We start from the raw sequence: 22,627 nt of genomic DNA, 5'->3' as shown, positions 1-22,627 counted from the left end.
GTTTCAAAACTTATTCTGATCTTTTATGTATGTACTTATGTCGTAATTTTTGTAACACTGATGTATTTGCTATTTCGATTCTTTTGTAAAGCCTATACTACTGCAAATGTTATCTGTATTGTTATGTTCTTTGAAGATGTATTTTGTACCTTTGTTATTGCATTCTTATGTTATAAAATTGTAATTGACATCAGTTCATCAAATCAAATAAGTTGTAAATTACATTTCACTGCACACGTTTCTGTTGGTCATAGTATATGGACAATATGTGAGAAGTAGGGACTGATAGTGTTTGCACGTGCGTTAATAATTCAGTAAGGGACTGGATAACAGCATTGCTGGTTCTAAGGACATTTCAAAAACAATTTTTGTGAGTGCACAAGTGGTGGTTATGGACTTGCTATATTATCCGCAAGACTCTTCAATGGTGATTGTGCACCTGCACAGTCAAACAGATGGCTGCTGGCCATCTCTACAAGGACTACAGTGGGTCTACACCTTTGATGACCCACCGATACCATTATTTCTACAAGGACTGCAATGGGTCTGCACCTCTGGTGGCCCACCAATACCGTAATCTCTACCAGGACTACAATGGGTCTGCTCTGTGATGACCTAAGTACCAATAGTCTTCAACTTCGACTGACTCTGCCGTGGGTTTGCTCTGTTGTGGCCCATTACCTGTCTGCATGTCAAGAATCAGCACTGTCTTTCCGTTGGAAGGACAACACTACTTCTTCAAGACTGCATGGAAATCCACTACTTCCGTGTGCATTTTCTTTTACTACTCAGACTTTGAGAAAAACACTGCAATTTTACTTTGATGAATGATCAGAACTGTCTTTATGGACTGTGAGAAAATTTTAGCTTTTGACCAACATTGTTTCGATAAGTGTGTGCATTTCATTTCTTTAACATTGTAATTATGAAAAAAATTTTCAAATCTGTATTGGCCACTGCCCAAAACAATTTGTAAATTTTTTGTAGGGAGCATGGGGGCTATGTAAGTAGGCTGTTTAGGTTTTTTTATTGGTAACACCGCCGCCACGTAGCGCTCTGTATAAAAATCACTGGCTGTGCCATGTGCAGTCTGTGGCTGGTTTGCATTGTTGTCTGCGATTGTAGTGTTGGGCAGCGGCAGTTGGATGCTAACAGCGCGTAGCGTTGCGCAGTTGGAGGTGAGCCGCCAGCAGTGGTGGACGTGGGGAGAGAGATGGCGGAGTTTTGTAATTTGTAAGACTGGATGTCATGAACTACCATATATATTTTGACTATTAAGGTAAATACACTGTTTGTTCTCTATTAAAATCTTTCATTTGCTAACTATACCTATCAGTAGTTAGTGCCTTCCGTAGTTTGAATCTTTTATTTAGCTGGCAGTAGTGGCGCTCGCTGTATTTCAGTAGTTCGAGTAACGAAGATTTTTGTGAGGTAAGTGATTTGTGAAAGGTATAGATTAATGTTAGTCAGGGCCATTCTTTTGTAGGGATTTTTGAAAGTCAGATTGCGTTGCGCTAAAAAAAAAAAAATATTGTGTGTCAGTTTAAGCACAGTCTTGTACAATTTTTCTAAGGGGACGTTTCAACATAACTGATAAGAACAAAGATATATTCAAAAAAATATTCTAATGTGTGTGAAATCTCATGGGACTTAACTGCTAAGGTCATCAGTCCCTATGTTTACACACTACTTAACCTAAATTATCCTAAGGACAAACACACACACCCATGCCCGAGGGAGGACTCGAACCTCTGCCGGGACCAGCCTCACAGTCCATGACTGCAGCGCATCAGACCGCTCGGCTAATCCCGCGCGGCACAAAGATATGAACTAAAGAATATCAAAGAAGCAAACTGCCTGTAGCCATGTGACATATCTGTCACGAACCGTAATTACGAAATAATCTTTCATAATTCGATAGTTACATATAGTTACACAAACGACTGTTATAACAAAATTCAACATCTACTATAGCTCCAACAGCACCAAAGGAGCAAACTAATGAAATAGTGTGAATCATCGACGATGTATGGATATCAAGATCACCTGATGTACGTAGCAAACCATAATTCTATAACAGGTTAACTGATCTACATAAAAAATTGAAATATCGATCAAACTACGTACTTTTCGCAGATAATCTGAAGATGGTAGTCACGCCAAAATATACTTATTCCAAAAAACAATATACTGAAACACAGCAGCGTCTTTGGTCTCACAACATAAAACAATGTCATTATATGACATACACAACACAGAGAGCCCAGGTGAGTACAGGCTGCGCCTAGAATTAGTATATTAGATGATTTAAACAAAGGTTGATCTGACATATTAGACGATTATCTTCTCTATTTTCCCCTGTAAAAAATACACATGGGTTGATATGGCTATTATTAGTTCTTCATCATCAACAGAGGTAATTTTTCATACCCCGATGGACTTTCAAAAACCTCCACGTTTTGAGATGCCCACCTTTACATATAGAAATTTTTTCAGTTTTTTTCCTCCTTTTATTAACTCTTCTGGCGTTGGGTCGACTGCTAATGTTTCTTACTACGAAGAATCCAGGAAAGAAAGTTTTTAGTCAGCCTTCGGTTAATCCGAGTTTCTACCAGATAATGAACAGTTATTCCAGAGACCACTTCCATCTCGAATCTTTTGTTGGTTTACTTAAATTATTTAATAAAGCAACATGTTTAGAGGCGCAAAACCTTGTTTTCAGGGTAAGACAGTAGTACGAAAATACCTTCTTTACGGTCTTGCCCTGTAATGTGGTCATCCTGCCAAGAAAGAAAATATAGCCTGAGTGAACATTTACTCTGTTTGTTGGTCTGCCGTTCACATAGATGATTTTGAAGTAAACACTTATTTTGTTCTTATCAAACGGCTGCCTTCTTGTAGTGTGTTCAGGTGTACTCATTGCTGTGGCTCCTTAGATCTTGTTAATTACTGTTTATGAATTTAATCGACAGGTGTCTGACATCTCACAAACAGTTGGTAAACTGAGAAAGTCAGGAACTTATAAAGTCACGCCCAGTCAATGTAACAAAAAGTACATTGATCAATTGTACAGAAATTTTAAACACATTTTAAGGAACATATTGACTGTTTCAGATTTGATAAAGCTAACAAACCAGGTTTAACGAAGGATAAAAACGAAACAGTACACAGTATTGTAACAGATAACAATCGAAGTTCTGCACACTTTAGAGAAGTGCTAAAAATGTACATCTAACAGTAATGGAAAAATTCATCCATTATCGAATGTAGAAAAATGAGATTCTAAGCGAAATTACAAATCTGAAGAACTCACATTTTTTCAACTTCAATTCAGTACTGTTGAAATAGTAATACGTAACGCTAATGACTGTATAGGGTGAAGAAGCTAAGAATGAATGAATGTATTGAAGCGCGATTTTCGCCAAAACACAGTCTACAATATGGCGGGTTTCCGGACGCCGAAATACGACACTGACTTCCTTTTTTTTCTAAAGGAACTAGATATTTTTTTCAATGGCATTTTAAAGAAACTTGTAAGACAACTTCAACGACCTGATATGTAACGGACTTGATTAAATATTATCGGGATAACAGCGCCGCAAACCACTGCCCCGCCGTCAGGAGAAGAGGTTCCACAAACGTATGACCTATTACACTACATGAAGACATCAGTCTGAACAAAGTGAGTAATTATTTAGAAACATAGCTAAACAACAGACTAATAAACGAAGAAATATTACCTCATATTAGGCTATGCTTCTCTTTCTGTGCCGAATGGCCAAAGCGCATGCCAAGACTGTAAAGAACAACTTTTACATGTAGATGTACATTTGTTAAATGCCTTTTATTGCCGTTGTAGCCTGGTGATGATATCTGTGCCTCGAAACATGTTGATTTATTAAACAATTTAAATAAATCACCAAAAATTAGTGACTGGCAGCAGTCCCTGGAAAAAATTTTCAGACCAGTTTCAGAAAAATTGGATGATTTTTCAAGAGAAAGAGCCTCACAAATCGATAATGTCAGTAACGCGTTGGTCACAGCTGGCCTTTGGGCAAGCAGTTACTTTGTTTAAGGTTATTTGATCGAGTTTCTGCATATCCTTCTGAGGGATATCGTGCCAAAATTCTGTTCAATTGGCGCATTACATCGTCAAAACCCCAATATGGTTAGAGGATCCTGTCCATGATGCTCCAAATGTTCTTAATTGGGTATGGTGGGCAAGGTAGGGTTTGACAAGCACGAAGGCAAGCAGTAGAACATGTCGTCGTGTACGGACGGGCATTATCTTGCTGAAATATAAACTGGGCCTAGAGTATCGTCGGCGTACCGTTGTGCAGTAAGGCTGCTGCAGATGACAACGAAAGGTACTCTGCTGGGTGTAGGGCTATATGGGTGGGGGGAGGGGGGGGGCACATGTTGGTATCCCACCCTTTCCGGATCGTCTCCATGACATCTTGGTCATTGGAGCTCAATTAGAAGTGACTCCATCACTGAAGACAATTTTACTCCAGTCACAGGGATGACAGACCGATACGTGTCTGCAGACCCTCCGAACACCGGTGGGATACCAACCGGATTCGCCCTCATGCGGCCCGACAGCCAGGAATGATGGTCTGGGGTGCCGTTTCTTCTTTTCGTAGTGGGACCTATTTGGTTGCCATCCGCTGCACCCTTATTGCACAGCCCCCTTTTGTTGTTCTTTATGACAAGCCATCCTAGGCACACATTTCAACAATATAATGCCCATCCGACAGTTTCTACTGCCTGTCTTCGCGCATGTCAAATCCTACCTTGTCCAGCAAGATCGCAGGATCTCTGCCCAACTGAGAACGTTTGGAGCAGTAAGGGCATGACTCTCCAATCAGCTTTGACAAACTAACGCATCAGTTGGACAGGATTTGCCACTATGACCCTCAGCAGGACATCCAAATACTCTATTAGTCAATGCTAAGCCGAATAACAGCTTACGTAAGGGTCAGAGGTGGACCAACAAGTTATTAACATTCCCAATTTATGAAACCTTTTCTCTCTAATAAATCACCCATTTTTTCTAAAAGTGTAATCATTTTTCAGTAGATGTACATCACATCTAGTGATTTTCATCCCATTCGGATAATTCTTTCGTTATGCGTCGTTTTTTTGTTAGAGTGTTCATCAGGATTACTGGTGAACATTTTGATGAACATACAGACGAAAGACTATCTCGTTCAAAATGGCTCTGAGCACTATGGGACTAAACTTCTGAAGTCATCAGTCCCCTATAACTTAGAACTATTTAAACCTAACTATTTAACCTAATTTAACCTAATGACATCACACACATCCATGCCCGAGGCAGGAGTCGAACCTGCGACCGTAGCCGTCGCGCGGTTCCAGACTTTAGCACGTAGAGCCGCTCGGCCACTCGGGCCGGCAGACTATCTCGTTCTCCATATTTTCTCTGTCCACTTTTCGTTGTGTAAACTGTATGACAATGGTATGGCAAATATTAATCAGTACCCTGTAGAGATATTGTGTGAACACACCAGTAAGTTTCACCACATATGCTTTTTATGAATAACATAATATATTTATTGTCGTAATTATTCAGAAATGCATTCATTCTCGCTGTCATTACCTGTGTTTCCGTATGAGTGGTGGGAATATAAAAGATACTTCGATGATTCTTATTCTGTGTACCTATACTGGAAAAAATAGAGAGATAAATGCTTCATCTCACGTAACAGCTACTAATTTGACTAACTTCACTGCAAACGAACTGTTCTGACTATGGCAAAGCTGTGACAGTTCACAGGAAACAGGCCATACCGGTTAGCAACTACTCACAGGGGTTCACCGTTTTTCAGACTCGATGCTTCCGTTGGCTTGGAAGAAGGAAGGATAGTGTCTAACGTCTCCCCAGTGACGAAGGGCATAGTATCGGATTGGCCGGGACAAGGAACGAAATCTGCCACGTTCTTTTCAATAGAATCTTTCCGGTATTAGCGTTAACGACTTACGTAAAGCACAGAATACCTAAATCGAGATTACAGGGCGGAGATTTGAACCTAGTTATTCCTGAATGCGAGTACAGTGTTTCAACAGCTGTGTCTTCACTTTCGGGAAATATATTTGCAATTGCGAATGCGAACAATCATTCGCTGTATAATGGAATGGTGACAATGATTTTTTTTGTGTGTTGGTTTGGGACTCGTACTTGGATTTCCCATTTTACGCGAGTGGTCACCTTAATCGTTTTGGTTATCCGTGCACGACTCACGGCCAGATCCAAAGTTTCATATGTCGATGTCTTTCCCGCGTGACATGCACTCGTAAACATTATCTGTACATTGTGTATTTCCTATACAGGAAAAGACATTTCAATTGAAAGCCGCTGCCTGGTATCGGCGCAGAAATACGGTATCGGAATGCTTGTATTGTTAAGAATAACTATGCAATGTTTCTTCGGACATTTCTTGTATTTCATAAGTGTTGTAGTCACCGCAGTGCCTGCTCCTTCGGACATACTTGCATCATTCTTCTTAACAACACAGCACTGCAGTATGGTCTCGTTCGATTTTTGCTTGCTAGCCGAATGGCGTTTTTCACCATATCACAACACTCTGTTGATGTCTGACCTTACAGTGTGAGAATTAAGGACTATAAAAGATAAGAACGATTAAAACTTTCAAAAATATTTATAAACTATGGCACTGAACCTAAAAGTCAGCGAAAGAAAGGAATTTTCATATATAGACGACTGCTTCAATTAAGTGTCTAAGAAGCAGTGAAGAAAGAGAAATGCTAGAAGAAAGTATATGCGTCTTTAAAGTCTTTCGCGACGCTACGCTCGTATGAAATCTCGGTTTGCAAGCCGCGTCATTTGGAATAAAATACTCGAGCTTTCGATGGCTATCTCCGCCATCGTCATCAGGAGCAGAGAACACTGACGGCGGAGTTAGCCATCGAAAGCTGGCGTAATTTATTCGAAATGACGCGGCGTGAAAACCGAGAAGATTTAAGAAAGGAATCGCATATTTCAGTTACGACCGGAGGAGGCAGCTCTTTTGGCTTAGTCTACGGAATCCTTAGAAGAACCGATGAGTGGAATGGACTACCGACGTGAAACAGAATTTAGAAGATTTATATCAATAATGACTTAATGTTGGGGACATCAGAAAAGCGAAAAACTTGTGGTGACTGAGAAGAAAGAGCATTAATGTTTATTGATACTTTGGGGCCGTCAGAAGTTGTCATGATGACAAAAGCTACATTCCCAACAAACGGGGATAATTCAGTACTGTCAGCTGACGCTGTACCAGCCTCTTTATTTGGCAGTTGGCGGAATTTAATGACAACCGTCGACGAGTTTTGCTAGTTGACTTTTAGTTTCAAATACTGTACAGTTACTGTACTAAAAACAATAAATAATTATCAGGTTACCCTTCACTCAGAGGCTTTTGCACGCAGCGACCGTTATTTTGATTTGTAAATAATAGATTTCAGCTATCAGTCGTCCTTTGGACTTTTTATTGGTAGATCTAGATTTCAGCTAGCAACTAGCCATTTGCAATGCGCTATCCAGTTTTTGGTCAATGCATTTAATGTCTGTTGTTCTGGCTTTGTACACAGTCCATGAACTGTATACAAAGCCAAACCAACAGGCATTACATGCATTGACCAGAAAATGGATAGTGCATTGAAAATGGCTAGTTGATAGCTGAAATCTAGATGTGCCAATAAAAATTCCAAAGGACGACTGATAGCTGAAATCTATTATTTACAAATACATAATTAAATTAATTCGAATGTCTCGGAGGTAAATGAGGACCGTATAAAGAGGTTCCACTTTGTCCGGTAAATTTAATTGTGACATTACGGTTCACTTGACAACATTTCTTCTGCGAATATTTTAGAAACAAACTCAGGATTGAAATTGGGCTGTAATTATTTAGTTACTTCCTCATCACCTTTCTTATAATGACATTTAGCTGTGGTACACACTAATAAGCCAAAACATATGACCATTGCTTTACCACGACGTTCCATGCCGCCTGGTGGCGTTGCGGTCACGTGACGCGGTGGCAAAAGTATGTAACTGGAGCAGACACGGGATCACCCTAGCGAATATATCGACTGGAAATGGGAAAATCCATTAAGATAAGCGACGTCGACAAATGGCAGATTATTACGCACATCCAGTGAACGATTATCTCGAAAACGGCGAAACTGGTCGAATATTCACGTGGTACTATCGGGAGCATCTATGGAAAGAAGTAGGACAGTAAAACTGCAAGTAGGCGCTATATGGTTGGACGTCCACGACTCTTCACTGAACGTGAGGATCAGAGGCTTGTCTGCTCTGTAAAGTAGGATAGGCGTCTCTGCCGAAAGAACACAATACTAGCGTACGCGCAAGTATTTCGGAGCGTAACGTTCATCGTACATTGTTGAACCTGGAGTTCCGTAGCAGATTACCCCTACGTGTTTACATGTTGACCCAAAGAATCGTTAGTTGCGATTGCAGCGGGCACGGGACCATCAGGATTCGACCGCCGACTAATGGAAACGTGTCGGCTCTTCGGGTGAATCACACTTTTGCTACGCTAGGTCGATGATCGTCTCGACAAACGCCGCCATCGAGATGAGCGGCAGTTCGAGACGTGCAGCGTGCCATGGACGCAGGCTGGTGGGAGGAGTATTGCGCTATGGGAGACATTCTCGCTCGCTTGCATGAGAGCTGTGGTAGTAATCGAGGAAAAGATGAGAGCGATGACGTTTTTCAACAGTATCATTGTCCGTATCTCGCAGCCAGAACCGTGCTACTGTGGTTTGAGGAGCCGTATGGTAGACTCACGATCGTGTTTTGGCAACCAGATTTGCCTGATGTATACACTACTGGCTATTAAAATTGCTAGACCAAGAAGAAATCCAGATGATAAATGGGTATTCATTGGACAAATATATTATACTAGAACTGACATGTGTTACATTTCCACGCAATTTAGGTGCATAGATCCTGAGAAATCTGTACCCAGAACAACCACCTCTGGCCTTAATAACGGCCTTGATACGCCTAGGCATTGAGTCAAACAGAGCTTGGATGGCGTGTACAGGTACAGCTGCCCATGCAGCTTCAACACGATACGACAGTTCATCAAGCGTAGTGATTGGCGTACTGTGATGAGCCAGTTGCTCGGCCACCATTGACCACACGTTTTCAGTTGGTGATAGATATGGAGAATGTGCTGGCCAGGGCAGCAGTCGAACATTTTCTGTATCCAGAAAGGCCCGTATAGGACCTGTAACATGCGATCCTGCATTATCCTGCCGAAATGTAGGATTTTACAGGGATCGAATGAAAGGTAGAGCCACGGGTCGCAACACATCTGAAACGTAACTTTCACTGTTCAATGTGCCGTTAATGCAAACAAGAGTTGACCGATACGTGTAGCCAGTGACACCCCATACCATCACGCCGGGTGATACTTCAATATGGCAATGACGAGTACACGCTTCCAATGCGCGTTCACCGCGATGTCACCAAACACGGATGCGACCATCATGATGCTGTAAACAGAACCTGGATTCATTCGAAAAAATGACGTTTTGCCATTCGTGGATCCAGGTTCGTCGTCGGGTACACCATCGCAGGCACTCCTGTCTGTGATGCAGCGTCCCCACCTGTTGACTCAGGGATCGAGACGTGGCTGCACGATCCGTTACAGCGACGCGGATAAGATGCCTGTCATCTAGACTGCTAGTGATACGAGGCCGTTGGGATCCAGCACGGCGTTCCTTATTACCCTCCTGAACTCACCGTTTGCACAGGTACAGGTACAGTCATTGGATTTCGACCAACGCGAACAGCAGTGTCGCGATACGATAAACCGCAATCGCGATAGGCTACAATTGGACCATTGTCAAGGTCGGAAACGTGATGGTACGCATTTCTTCTCCTTACACGAGGCATCACAACAACGTTTTACCAGACAACGCCGGTCAAGTGCTGTTTGTGTATGAGATATTGGTTGGAATCTTTCCTCATGTCAGCACGTTGTAGGTGTCGCCACCGGTGCCAACTTTGTGTGAATACTCTGAAGAGCTAATTATTAGCATATCACAGCATCTTCTTCCTGTCGGTTAAATTTCGCGTCTGTAGCAGGTCATCTTCGTGGTGTAGCAATTTGAATGGCCAGTAGTGTATTTTATGGAACCGATATCGTTGACTAGCGGGCGCCATCACCGCGAACGGAAATCAACGGCCCCCTTATTTAAGCGAATTACGTGACCTGTGCTTAAACGCCTAATGCCATGTACCTCCACAAACCCACCAAATAGCTGTTGGATCCCTAATAGTCAGAATCAGTGATGCATATCGTTCCAAACACGCACGAACAAATTATTAAGCAGGTGGTCATATTGTTGTTGCTCATCACCGTACTTTAATCTGATGGAAAAATTCTCAAATGATTAATTGCGTGCAGTCACTGACCGCTTTACGTCCCTCAGTCTGTAATGCTATTGTAAATATCATACTGCCATTAATCTGTATATTTTAAAATTTTTTGTTCCTTAATAATTTTGAAAAAATTAAGCAAATATTATAACGAGAGTAAGCTTTTGTTAAATGTAGTTTATCTATTTAAATTAACCTCTTTCACGTAGGTGGAATAAATGTATCACAACTTATTTTGTAAATAATTATGTAATATTTCAAGTATGTTATGCAGTTGTAGCTGGTTCATACTTAGGGTTTTTGTGAGCAGAAGTATAAACTGAAAAGGTGTAGGGCTCATAGGTAGAACGGAACTCCGTTCTGTGGTGGAATGGAAAAGGTAGTGGGGCGCGCGAGTGAGAATTGGCGCGCAAGTGGCTCAGACAGTCGGTAGCTGTCCTGCAAGTGGTGAACACGCATTTCGTTGGTCAAGCACTAGAGGCCCCGAATTTACCTGCAAGACTGGGTTTTGGCCTCGGACGTGTTCTACATGATTGGCGCAGTACGGCAATAAATTAATAGCTCATAAAATTTGCAGTTTTATCGCCGCCACCAAGAGGAAGGCAGAGCTATGTACATCAAGAGCCGTACGTGCGCAAAGTTACTATGCAGCATCGCCTCACGCCACCTTCGACATCAGTAACAGGCAAAGTACTTTATTTAGAAGTGTATCACAGTATGAACCATCCATCTCCAATCAGTGGAATATAAGTGTTACATGTACCTTTGTGTTTAACTGTAATTTTCCTATTTCATTTACCTCAGTAGGGTCCTTACCTAAACGAATTTATTCTGAGTATTCTGATGTTTATTAAAGCTTGAATAATAGTAAATTACTGGCAATAGTACTGTTTTGGTAGTAAATCCTGAAAATCATTATTAAATACTAAAGTTTGCACGTATCAGTTTAAGGGCCACCGCTTTGCGTGACCATGAGGGTAAGTTGTCAATAGCATTTCTGAAAGTAAAGTAATATAATTGTTTAACTGCAACAATCTGAACAGTAATTGTTCGTGTTGCTTCTCAATGTCAAAGAAAGCCAGACAAAATTGGTGTTAGTGAAACATTAACAAATAACAGACCAAAAGAAATGAAATTTAGTCGTGGTAAATAATAGTTTTGGTCATATGAATGATAGCTATAAATTAAATTTTTTTTGCATCCATGTTGAAACATATGTGTGTCTTTTTTAAATAATTTCCGAAGTGTAGTGATAAATTGCACATGTAACAAATGGCTCTGAGCACTATGCGACTTAACTTCTAAAGTCATCAGTCCCCTAGAACTTAGAACTAATTAAACCTAACTAACCTAAGGACATCACACACATCCATGCCCGAGGCAGTATTCGAATCTACGACCGTAGTGGTCGCTCGGCTCCAGACTGTAGCGCCTAGAGCCGCCGGCCACTCCGGTCGGCATATCTAACAGAAAGTGGGATTAATAGTACTTACTGCCAAGTGACCGTAGTAAATGGAAATTAAGTGGTTGTGTTTCAAGTACGTAGTGTCCGCCCCCGGTAGCTGAGTGGTCAGCGCGAGAGACTGTCAGTCCAAAGGGAGGCAGTCGGCTCGCAGCCGTGCTAGCGTGCGGAGCTGCTCCGCGCGCCGCCCGACGCTCCGCTCTCGGCGGTGTTTACTTCCGCGTCGCGGTGTTTGTGTCAATCGAGTCCAGCACTAACGTACACCATGGCGCACTCGTACCGCCGTGCAACGATCAAAGTAACGTTTCAGGCCGATCATCCACGACCCAGAGCTTTCGAAGTCGAACAGTTCATACGTGAGGATCTACGTTTGAACCCCCAGGACGTAATCGGCATTCATTTCTCCATCACTGGAAGTGTTGTCTACATCAAGATGTCGACGGAGGAAATTTTCAATGACATAATTCACCGTCATGCAACCGGACTGAAATTTAAACACTCTGATGGACAAATTGGTGCTGTGACAGTCGCGCATGCTGGATTCGGCCTCCGGACATTGCGGGTGTTTGAGCTCCCGTTCGAGGTGCCTCAGGATGTGGTCATCGCCGCTTTCCAACCATATGGCACCGTCTTGGGTCACGTCGCGGAGAAGTGGCAGACATTTACGACCTACCCCGTATTAAATCGAGTCCGGCAAATAAAAATTGAGCTGACGAAACATGTCCCATCGTACCTGCTGATTGGAGGTGTGAGGGCCATCGTCATGTACGATGGACAGCCACGAACGTGCGCAGCATGTGGCCAGGAGGGACATGTACGTTCCGAATGTTTACACCGCCGTTTAATACAGACGCCGTTACGTGAAGAAACCCAGGCTTCGACGGTCACGTCCTTACCCATCACCTACGCCAAGGTTGCACAGGACCCCGTCGTACCAATCTCGATTGCGACAGCAGCATCGTCAACGCCACCCGCCGCAGCACAAGGCGCCGACGACACCAGCACGGCGTCGCCTCCAGTGCTCGCTTCAGGACCGTCCGGGTTGCAGACCGAAACCGATGTTCCTGTTGGAACCATGGACGTCGACCTCGGTGTCGTGCCGACGTCTGCCTTTGTCCAGACAGGATCGGCGTCAGATGACGAACGCCTTCCGATGACGCCCTTTCTCAAACGGCCCCGCGAGATGTCGACCTGATGTCTGACGGTGATCTCCCACATAGCGTCCAGTCACGCGATGCAGCAGCAACAGGCGCCTCTCCTGTGACGCCTCCTCTCCCAGCCAAGGACCTGTCCTCGCCGTTGTCAACGAATGATGACGGCGGTCCCCCTGCCACTCATGTTGCGGAATCCACAACACCCGTTCCGGCAGTACGTGACCATCACATGTCCACGTCGTCAGCTTCCTAGGCCGATGACGTTGAAGAAGAAGTGGAACACTGCCAGCGTGTCTGCACAGGAGTCCACCTGGGCGACTCTGGGGCTGGCCCCCCGCCAGTAATTATCACCACTGCGGGACCACCGGTGGGTCTCCACCTGCCGGCTACTTCTACCGCACGTTCTGCAAATACTGAGGATGGCCGTACACAGCAATATCGTATCGCCACGATGAATTTTGCCACCATTCGTGCCCCCATAAACTGGCCATGTTCAGAGACACTATTTACTCTGCGGATGTGGATATAGCACTCTTACCAGAGGTGTTTGTGGCTGACTTCCTAGTTCCTACCGGATACAACGCCCATGCTTCCCCCGCATCCGACACCGGTAGCGGCGTCGCCATCCTGCTACGCGACGGACTCCCTGCAGAGGACGTCATCTACCTCCCCACTGCGCGAGGTATGGCCCTCACGCTGTTCGGCCTGCGTATTATTAATATCTACGCTCCGTCCGGCACTGGCCGCCGTCATGACCGAAAACTTTTTTTGCCGAAAGCGTCACACCCCTCTTCACCGGTCCGAATGACGATTTGGTACTCGGTGGGGATTTTGACTCGACACAAGAGCCCGCGGACCAACTCCCGCGACATTCACCATGTGCATCTCTCTCAGTGGTCATCGACCGTCTACGACTTGTTGACACTTGGAAGAAGCTCCATGGAATTCAACCAGGCTATACATTCTACACCTCTCACTCGTCAAGCCGCATAGATCGCATCTACGTTACCCGCTCCCTTGCTGATGGCACACGTCATGCGGCCTTCTCAAACCATGATACGTACCTCTGTGACGTCACTCTCGCCCGACAGCGAGTGTGGCATAGTCGTGGTCTGTGGAAACTCAATGTCGCTGAACTGACCTCCTCAGACTGTCGCCGTATGGTCGAAGAAGCGTGGGCACGCTGCCGTCATCGTCGAGAAGCCTATGACTCCACCTTATCATGGTGGCTCTCCTGTGCAAAGCCGTCCCTCAGGAAGACACTGATGAGTTATGGGAAGGAATTTAAGGCGTGGCAAACTAATACCCTGCACTTCTACTACACCGTACTTCGTGACTGTGCGACGATGCCTTTCTCACCAGTCCGGCAGTCGATGGTCCATCGCACGAAGGCACAGATTTGCTTGATGGTGCGGCGTCACTTGGAAGGAACTGTAGTCCGTTCTCGTGCTTCTAATCGTATCCCACAAGAAGTCCGTCGATGTACCACCTCCTTCAGGAAAGGCAAAGACGACGACGAGCTCTGATCCACGTACTGACTGATGTGGAAGGGCGCCGGCACGACACCCAACAAAGCATCGGTCGTGCTCTCCATGCTCATTTTGCCGGGCTATACGCAGCCGTACCGCATTCTGCAGCACTGATCACAGAAGTCGCTCAGCTTACTACGAACACTCTTCCGGAGGATGCAGTGCATGACCTCCAAGACGACGTAACGGCAGATGAAGTGGTAGATGCTATCAAGGCGGGTTCCGATAACAGATCTTCTGGACCTGACGGTATACCCATCGAATTTTATAAAAGTTTTCACTATTTGTTGGCTTCCACGTCGACGGCAATCGCACAAGAGCTGATGTCACCGATGACAGTGGTCCCGAGCGACTTTCTAGATGGCATTATTATCCCCGTACATAAACCGCGCGGGTTATCGAGGGTCCAGGACTATCGACCAATTACTTTGCTCAACAGCGACATGAAAATATTCACCCGGCTACTGGCATCGCGACTCAAGAAGGTCGCACGTTACGTCACATCCTGCGGCCAGACTTCCCTAGAAGGCGATAACAACATCCGTACGGCCCTTTGCCGTTACAGAGACATGATAGGATTACCGCATTATCAGCGTCTCCCTGGCGCCTTGGCTTCACTGGACTTTAGCCAGGCTTTCGACCGTGCTGACCATTTCTATTTACGGACAGTTCTTCAGCATATGGGTTTTCCTTGCGGTATTGTCACAGTGGTTATGAGCCTGTTGAGTAGTGCAACCTCTAAAATCATGTACAATGGTTGCCTTACACCGTCCGTGGTCATCGCACGATCTGTACGACAAGGCTGCCCTCTTTCCACGATTTTGTATGCTTTCGCCTTGGAACCCCTGCTACAGGGCGTGCGCCAACGTTTGGAAGGTATGGCTGTGCACGGCCACCGTTTTGGTTGTACAGCCTACGCAGACGACATAGTACTATATCTGCGCAGTGAAGATGAAGTACGAGCAGCACTGACATGGGTGGCGACTTACGGCGAAGCGTCGGGGAGCTGCCTCAACGTGTCAAAATCCAAGGTCCTGCTCATTGGTGAGGGCTTGCCCGAGAGATGCGTTGCCCCCCTTAGTGTCGCCGCCACCATACGGCGTCTTGGACTTGATTTCACAGCAGACCTGCGCCGCTCAGCGACTATCAATGGTAGACGCTTGCTACAGACAATCAGAGCAAATCTCGCAGATCACCGGCTACGAGATCCCGACGTTATCCAACGCGCGCAATACGTGAACATGTATCATGCTGCCCGTATACCACACGTGGCTCAAGTATTACAAGTCCCAAATTTCCTGGCAAGACGACAGTTGATGGCTCTCGGCTCCTTCGTCAGCTTGGGGATGTTATTCAAGGTGCAGTATGAATCCCTTGCACTGCAACAAGATTGTGGCGGGGTGGGACTCATCCACGTGCCGACTCGTGTCAAGGCAGTATCCGTCAGCTCCCAACTAAAGCTTTGGCACCGTTGCCCGCAGAGCCTTACTAGCCTCCTGCTTCACAACTTTGCACCGGCCTCCTTGTCCGCCCCAATACTGGTATCGACCATTCCAACCCCCTTTACTACATCCAACGACTTTTCCTGGAGTTCAGTTATATCTATCGGTCCTTACCACTTCCACGTTTGTACCTCACGAAAACAGTCTCCGAATTGTTACAACAGTGCCGCCCGTCCAACCCCATCGAACGTAAGTATCCACAATACGAGTGGCGACACATATGGGAGGCGATCCATGCGCGTTTTCTTGAATCAGACGTTCAATCAGCGTGGTACATCACCGTGAATGGCAAACAAGTTAACCGAGATCGTCTGCACCGCATCCATCTCGCCGATTCATCCCTTTGCACCCACTATGGAGTGGATGACACAGATGTCCACCGGTTCCACTGTGGCACAGCGTTCGACGTCTGGACACTTGCGCGGCGAATTTTGGCGTTTCTTACTCGCCAGACACCGACTCAGATCGACGTCCGCATGCTTTTGTACCCCGATAAGACTTTCTACCCTTCCGCCAAAACTCACTTTGTGAATTGGATCTGTGGCCACACGATCCGCTACCTTTTTACTTCTGGCGACAAGTCTACGCTAGGATATTGGACTTATATCAACGAACGACACTGCGTCCTGATACGCAACCCACGCTATAAACAAAATTTTTCCAATTTCTTACGGAGCACTTTCGATGACCCACCTAGTAGCTGGAACGTCCAAGCCCTGAGAAGCTGAAAACTGTATAAACCGAGCCGAACTGAATAGATCTGTTACCCAGAACTCGCACCTACGCCATGAGAAGACACCTTTGGACGAGCAGGCACGCTGTAGGCGGAGGCACTTCAGGAGCTCCTGTAAGAACTGGACTTTAACTACAAGTCGCACGACGACTTTACGTATTAAAAAAAAAAATCTCTTCCTTACTTATTCCTCATAATTTGTTCTTAAAAAAAATTGAGTCTGGCAAAAAAAAGGCCGGGTTCGATTCTCGGCTGGGTCTGTGATTTTCTCTGCTCAGGTACTGTGTTTTGTGTTGTCCTAATCATCATCATTTCATCCCCATTGACGCGCAAGTCGCCAAAGTGGCGTCAAATCGAAAAACTTGCACCAGGCGAACGGTCTACCCGACAGGAGGCCCTCGTCACTCATTTAAATTCATTTCAATTACGTAGTAAGTGAAAGTAGACTCCTGGAAATTGAAATAAGAACACCGTGAATTCATTGTCCCAGGAAGGGGAAACTTTATTGACACATTCCTGGGGTCAGATACATCACATGATCACACTGACAGAACCACAGGCACATAGACACAGGCAACAGAGCATGCACAATGTCGGCACTAGTACAGTGTATATCCACCTTTCGCAGCAATGCAGGCTGCTATTCTCCCATGGAGACGATCGTAGAGATGCTGGATGTAGTCCTGTGGAACGGCTTGCCATGCCATTTCCACCTGGCGCCTCAGTTGGACCAGCGTTCGTGCTGGACGTGCAGACCGCGTGAGACGACGCTTCATCCAGTCCCAAACATGCTCAATGCGGGACAGATCCGGAGATCTTGCTGGCCAGGGTAGTTGACTTACACCTTCTAGAGCACGTTGGGTGGCACGGGATACATGCGGACGTGCATTGTCCTGTTGGAACAGCAAGTTCCCTTGCCGGTCTAGGAATGGTAGAACGATGGGTTCGATGACGGTTTGGATGTACCGTGCACTATTCAGTGTCCCGCATACGACCTTCATTGGCACCAAGGCAGAAGCGACTCTCATCGCTGAAGACGACATGTCTCCATTCGTCCCTTCATTCACGCCTGTCGCGACACCACTGGAGGCGGGCTGCACGATGTTGGGGCGTGAGCGGAAGACGGCCTAACGGTGTGCGGGATCGTAGCCCAGCTTCATGGAGACGGTTGCGAATGGTCCTCGCCGATACCCCAGGAGCAACAGTGTCCCTAATTTGCTGGGAAGTGGCGGTGCGGTCCCCTACGGCACTGCGTAGGATCCTACGGTCTTGGCGTGCATCCGTGCGTCGCTGCGGTCCGGTCCAGGTCGACGGGCACGTTCATCTTCCGCCGACCACTGGCGACAACATCGATGTACTGTGGAGACCTCACGCCCAACGTGTTGAGCAATTCGGCGGTACGTCCACCCGGCCTCCCGCATGCCCACTATACGCCCTCGCTCAAAGTCCGTCAACTGCACATACGGTTCACGTCCACGCTGTCGCGGCATGCTACCAGTGTTAAAGACTGCGATGGAGCTCCGTATGCCACGGCAAACTGTCTGACGCTGACGGCGGCGGTGCACAAATGCTGCGCAGCTAGCGCCATTCGACGGCCAACACCGCGGCTCCTGGTGTGTCCGCTGTGCCGTGCGTGTGATCATTGCTTGTACAGCCCTCTCGCAGTGTCCGGAGCAAGTATGGTGGGTCTGACACACCGGTGTCAATGTGTTCTTTTTTCCATTTCCAGGAGTGTAGTTATTTATTCAGTGTCGAAGATTGACATCATCTTTTTGTGTAGACACGGTGCCCGTTTGGGCTGGCGCCCGTTTTATTAAGCGAAACAGTTTATTGTTATAACAGGCTTTGTCTGATAAAAGGTTTCCAAAAGTAATTATTCTCACTGCTTTTCCCACAAACTTTGTGATTCGGAGAAAAATAGTTCGATATTTTGCCATTAGGTCGAACACGGCTAAAATCTCTCTCCGAGAGTCGATGGTTTGGAGTGTCAGTGCTGCGTGATTTTGTGGTGGTGTTCCTGCCGCTACTTACTACACAGTTCTGACATTCCGAATCGCGGATCTTCCGTCTTTACAGTGGTAGAACTTAAACGGTCTGGTACCGTATTGACGAGAACGTTGCAAGTCTTTTCCGTCCTGAGAGAGAATGCCCTGTAACCTGTCAATCTGTCGAGAGCGGCGGAATAAACAACGCTCGCAAACAAACAAAGAGGCAGAGAGGGGTCAGCTACGACCGCAGCACTGCTACCTGCAGCCGCGTCGCGCTGACGGCGTGGGCGACCATCTGGCGCTGGCGACCCCCGCCACGGTGTCAACGGCCCCGCCCCCCGCTCCTCCCCGCCACGCCTTCACCACTTTAAACTGAATTACTGGCCATTCGCGGGCAAATTGTCGGCGGATCGGTACTGATTGGATGCCTCGCGGCGCACACACCTACCACCGGTTCGTAGCGCGGGGGAGGCAGTCTGGAGCCAACAACCTGTCCCAAGGACTCGCCTGCCGCCGATATTTCCCTGTGGCTCCAGGTTTGCAGTTTTGATTTCCCTCGCCGCGAGGTCTGATTTCCTGTTGCCTCGTTATGTCACACTGAGCTGAAACTCGGAAAGCGATTTTAAACTGGAATTGTGTTGCAGCCTCGAAGTTATCGTATAAATGTGAGAATACGTAATTACGTTCGGTGTTACTGAACACCGGTCACTGAGCGAATTGGTCAGTTTTCCGCCCAGGGCAATATATAGGGTATCTTCGTAGTGGTGACACTGGCACAAAATTTCGCTGATGAAGAAGGGTAGATACAGGGTGTCCATAATTAAAGGTCCAGTGTCAAAACAATGTAAAAAGAGAAACACTGCTCAGAATGAAGTCAAATTTCAAAAACATAGTCGGGCGGTGTGGCCGAGCGGTTCTAAGTGCTTCAGTCTGGAACCGCGCGACCGCTACGGTCGCAGGTTCGAATCCTGCCTAGGGCGTGGATGTGTGTGATGTCCTTAGGTTAGTTAGGTTTAAGTAGTTCTACGTTCTAGGGGACTGATGACATCAGATGTTAAGTCCCATAGTGCTCACAGCCGTTTCAAAAGCATAGTACTGATGCAAGAGGAAACGTCATGGTATTAAAAAAAAGTAACGAAAAAGTTTATCTATATATGGCACTGTAAGCGCCTTAACTTAAATGGTGTCTGCTACAAATGACAGATGAATCGCTATACGATGGATACGGTTTGAGTTGCAAATTACCCCACCACTACTGTTCAACGTGAATGACTGCACAATTTAAGCAGTCACCAGTTGTGGCATAGGTAGTTGAGATGGGAAAAATCGGTCATTAATTGTGCTGAGACCAAAAACTGCACGATAAGCAAAATGACATCAGTTTCTATTTTTCCTGTGGACAAAATCTGCATAAAAAGCAGAATGACATCGGGGTTTAATTGTTCCTGCGGCCGAAAACTGCGTAAAAAGCAAAATGATATCGATTTCTGCTGAAGATTAGATGGGTAGATCATATAACTAATGAGGAGGTATTGAATATGACTGGGGAGAAGAGAAGTTTGTGGTACAACTTGACTAGAAGAAGGGATCGGTTGGTAGGACATGTTCTGAGGCATCAAGGGATCGCCAATTTAGTACTGGAGGGCAGCGTGGAGGGTAAAAATTGTAGAGGGAGACCAAGAGATGAACACACTAAACAGATACAGAAGGATGTAGGTTGCAGTAGGTACTGGGAGGTGAAGAAGCTGGCACAGGATAGAGTAGCATGGAGAACTGCATCAAACCAGTCTCACGACTGAAGACCACAACAACAACAACAACAACAACAACAACAACAACATCGATTTCTAAGAGTCGTGAGATTAGAGCAAGACATGTTGAAGTTGCTGTCCACCGTTCTCTGCCACAAGCTGAAATCAAGAAAAAGGGTGGTCGACCACAGATCAGCATGTCTCGCGAATCACATCCAGAATGCACTGCCTAACCCGTGCTTTCAATTCATTTACGTTCGTAACTGGTGCATTGAACACTACATATTTCAGATAGCCCCACAGTCTGAAGTCACATAGATTAAGGTCAGGTGGTCCGGACGGCCTGGTTGTAGGAAAATGACGGCAGCTAATCCTAGCATATCCGAAATTCGTCTACATCAGCCACTTCAACGGCTGTGCAATGTGCGAAGGCGCGTCATCCTGCATAAAAATTATCCTAGCGATACATGCACGCTGCTGAACGGTTAGAATGACATTAATTTTTTTATTTACACGTCAAGTTCCGTAGCACCAAATTGAGGAGCAAATCTCCAAGGTCATGGAAGGTGTCGTTGTTGTTGTTGTTGTTGTCTTCAGTCCTGAGACTGGTTGGATGCAGATCTCCATGCTACTCTATCTTGTGCAAGCTTCTTCATCTCCCAGTACCTACTGCAACCTACATCCTTCTGAATCTGCTTAGTGTAGTCATATCTTGGTCTCCCTCTACGATTTTTACCCTCCACGCTGCCCTCTAATACTAAATTGGTGATCCCTTGATACCTCAGAACATGTCCTACCAACCGATCCCTTCTTCTGGTCAAGTTGTGCCACAAACTTCTCTTCTCTCCAATCCGATTCAATACTTCCTCATTAGTTATGTGATCTACCCATCTAGTCTTCAGCATTCTTCTGTAGCACCACATTTGGAAAGCTTCTATCATCTTCTTGTCCAAACTAGTTATCGTCCATATTTCATTTCCAAACATGGCTACACTCCATACAAATACTTTCAGAAATGACTTCCTGACACTTAAATCTATACTCGATGTTAAGAAATTTCTCTTCTTCAGAAACGCTTTCCTTGCCATTGCCAGTCTACATTTTATATCCTCTCTACTTCGACCATCATCAGTTATTTTGCTCCCCAAATAGGAAAACTACTTTACTACTTTAATTGTCTCATTTCCTAATCTAATTCCATCAGCATCACCCGATTAAATTCTACTACATTCCATTATCCTCGTTTTGCTTTTGTTGACGTTCATCTTGTATCCTCCTTTCAAGACACTATCCATTCCGTTCAACTGCTCTTCCATGTCCTTTGCTGTCTCTGACAGAATTATGATGTCATCGGCGAACCTCACAGTTTTTATTTCTTCTCCATGGATTTTAATACCTACTCCGAATTTTTCTTTTGTTTCCTTCACTGCTTGCTCAATATACAGATTGAATAACATTGGGGAGAGACTGCAACCCTGTCTCACTCCCTTCCCAACCACTGCTTCCCTTCCATGTCCCTCGACTCTTATGACTGCCATCTGGTTTCTGTACAAATTGTAAATAGCCTTTCGCTCCCTGTATTTTACCCCTGCTACCTTCAGAATTTGATAGAGAGTATTCCAATCAACATTGTCAAAAGCTTTCTGTAAGTCTACAAATGCTAGAACCGTAGGTTTGCCCTTCCTTAATCTAGCTTCTAAGATAAGTCGTAGGGACAGTATTGCCTCACGTGTTCCAATATTTCTACGGAATCCAAACTGATTTTCCCCGAGGTCGGCTTCTACTAGTTTTTCCATTCGTCTGTAAAGAATTCGCGTTAGTATTTTGCAGCTGAGACTTATTAAATTGATAGTTTGGTAATTTTCACATCTGTCAACACCAGCTTTTTTTGGGAGTGGAATTATTATATTCTTCTTGAAGTCAGAGGGTATTTCGCCTGTCTCATACATCTTGCTCACCAGATGGTAGAGTTTTGTCAGGACTGGCTCTCCCAAGGCCGTCAGTAGATCCATTGGAATGTTGTCTACTCCGGGGGCCTTGTTTCGACTCAGGTCTTTCAGTGCTCTG

The sequence above is a fragment of the Schistocerca gregaria genome, chromosome 2 (assembly GCF_023897955.1).
Source record: "Schistocerca gregaria isolate iqSchGreg1 chromosome 2, iqSchGreg1.2, whole genome shotgun sequence".
In the NCBI taxonomy this organism is placed as follows: domain Eukaryota; kingdom Metazoa; phylum Arthropoda; class Insecta; order Orthoptera; family Acrididae; genus Schistocerca; species Schistocerca gregaria.
Note: the sequence above shows the minus strand (reverse complement) of the source record.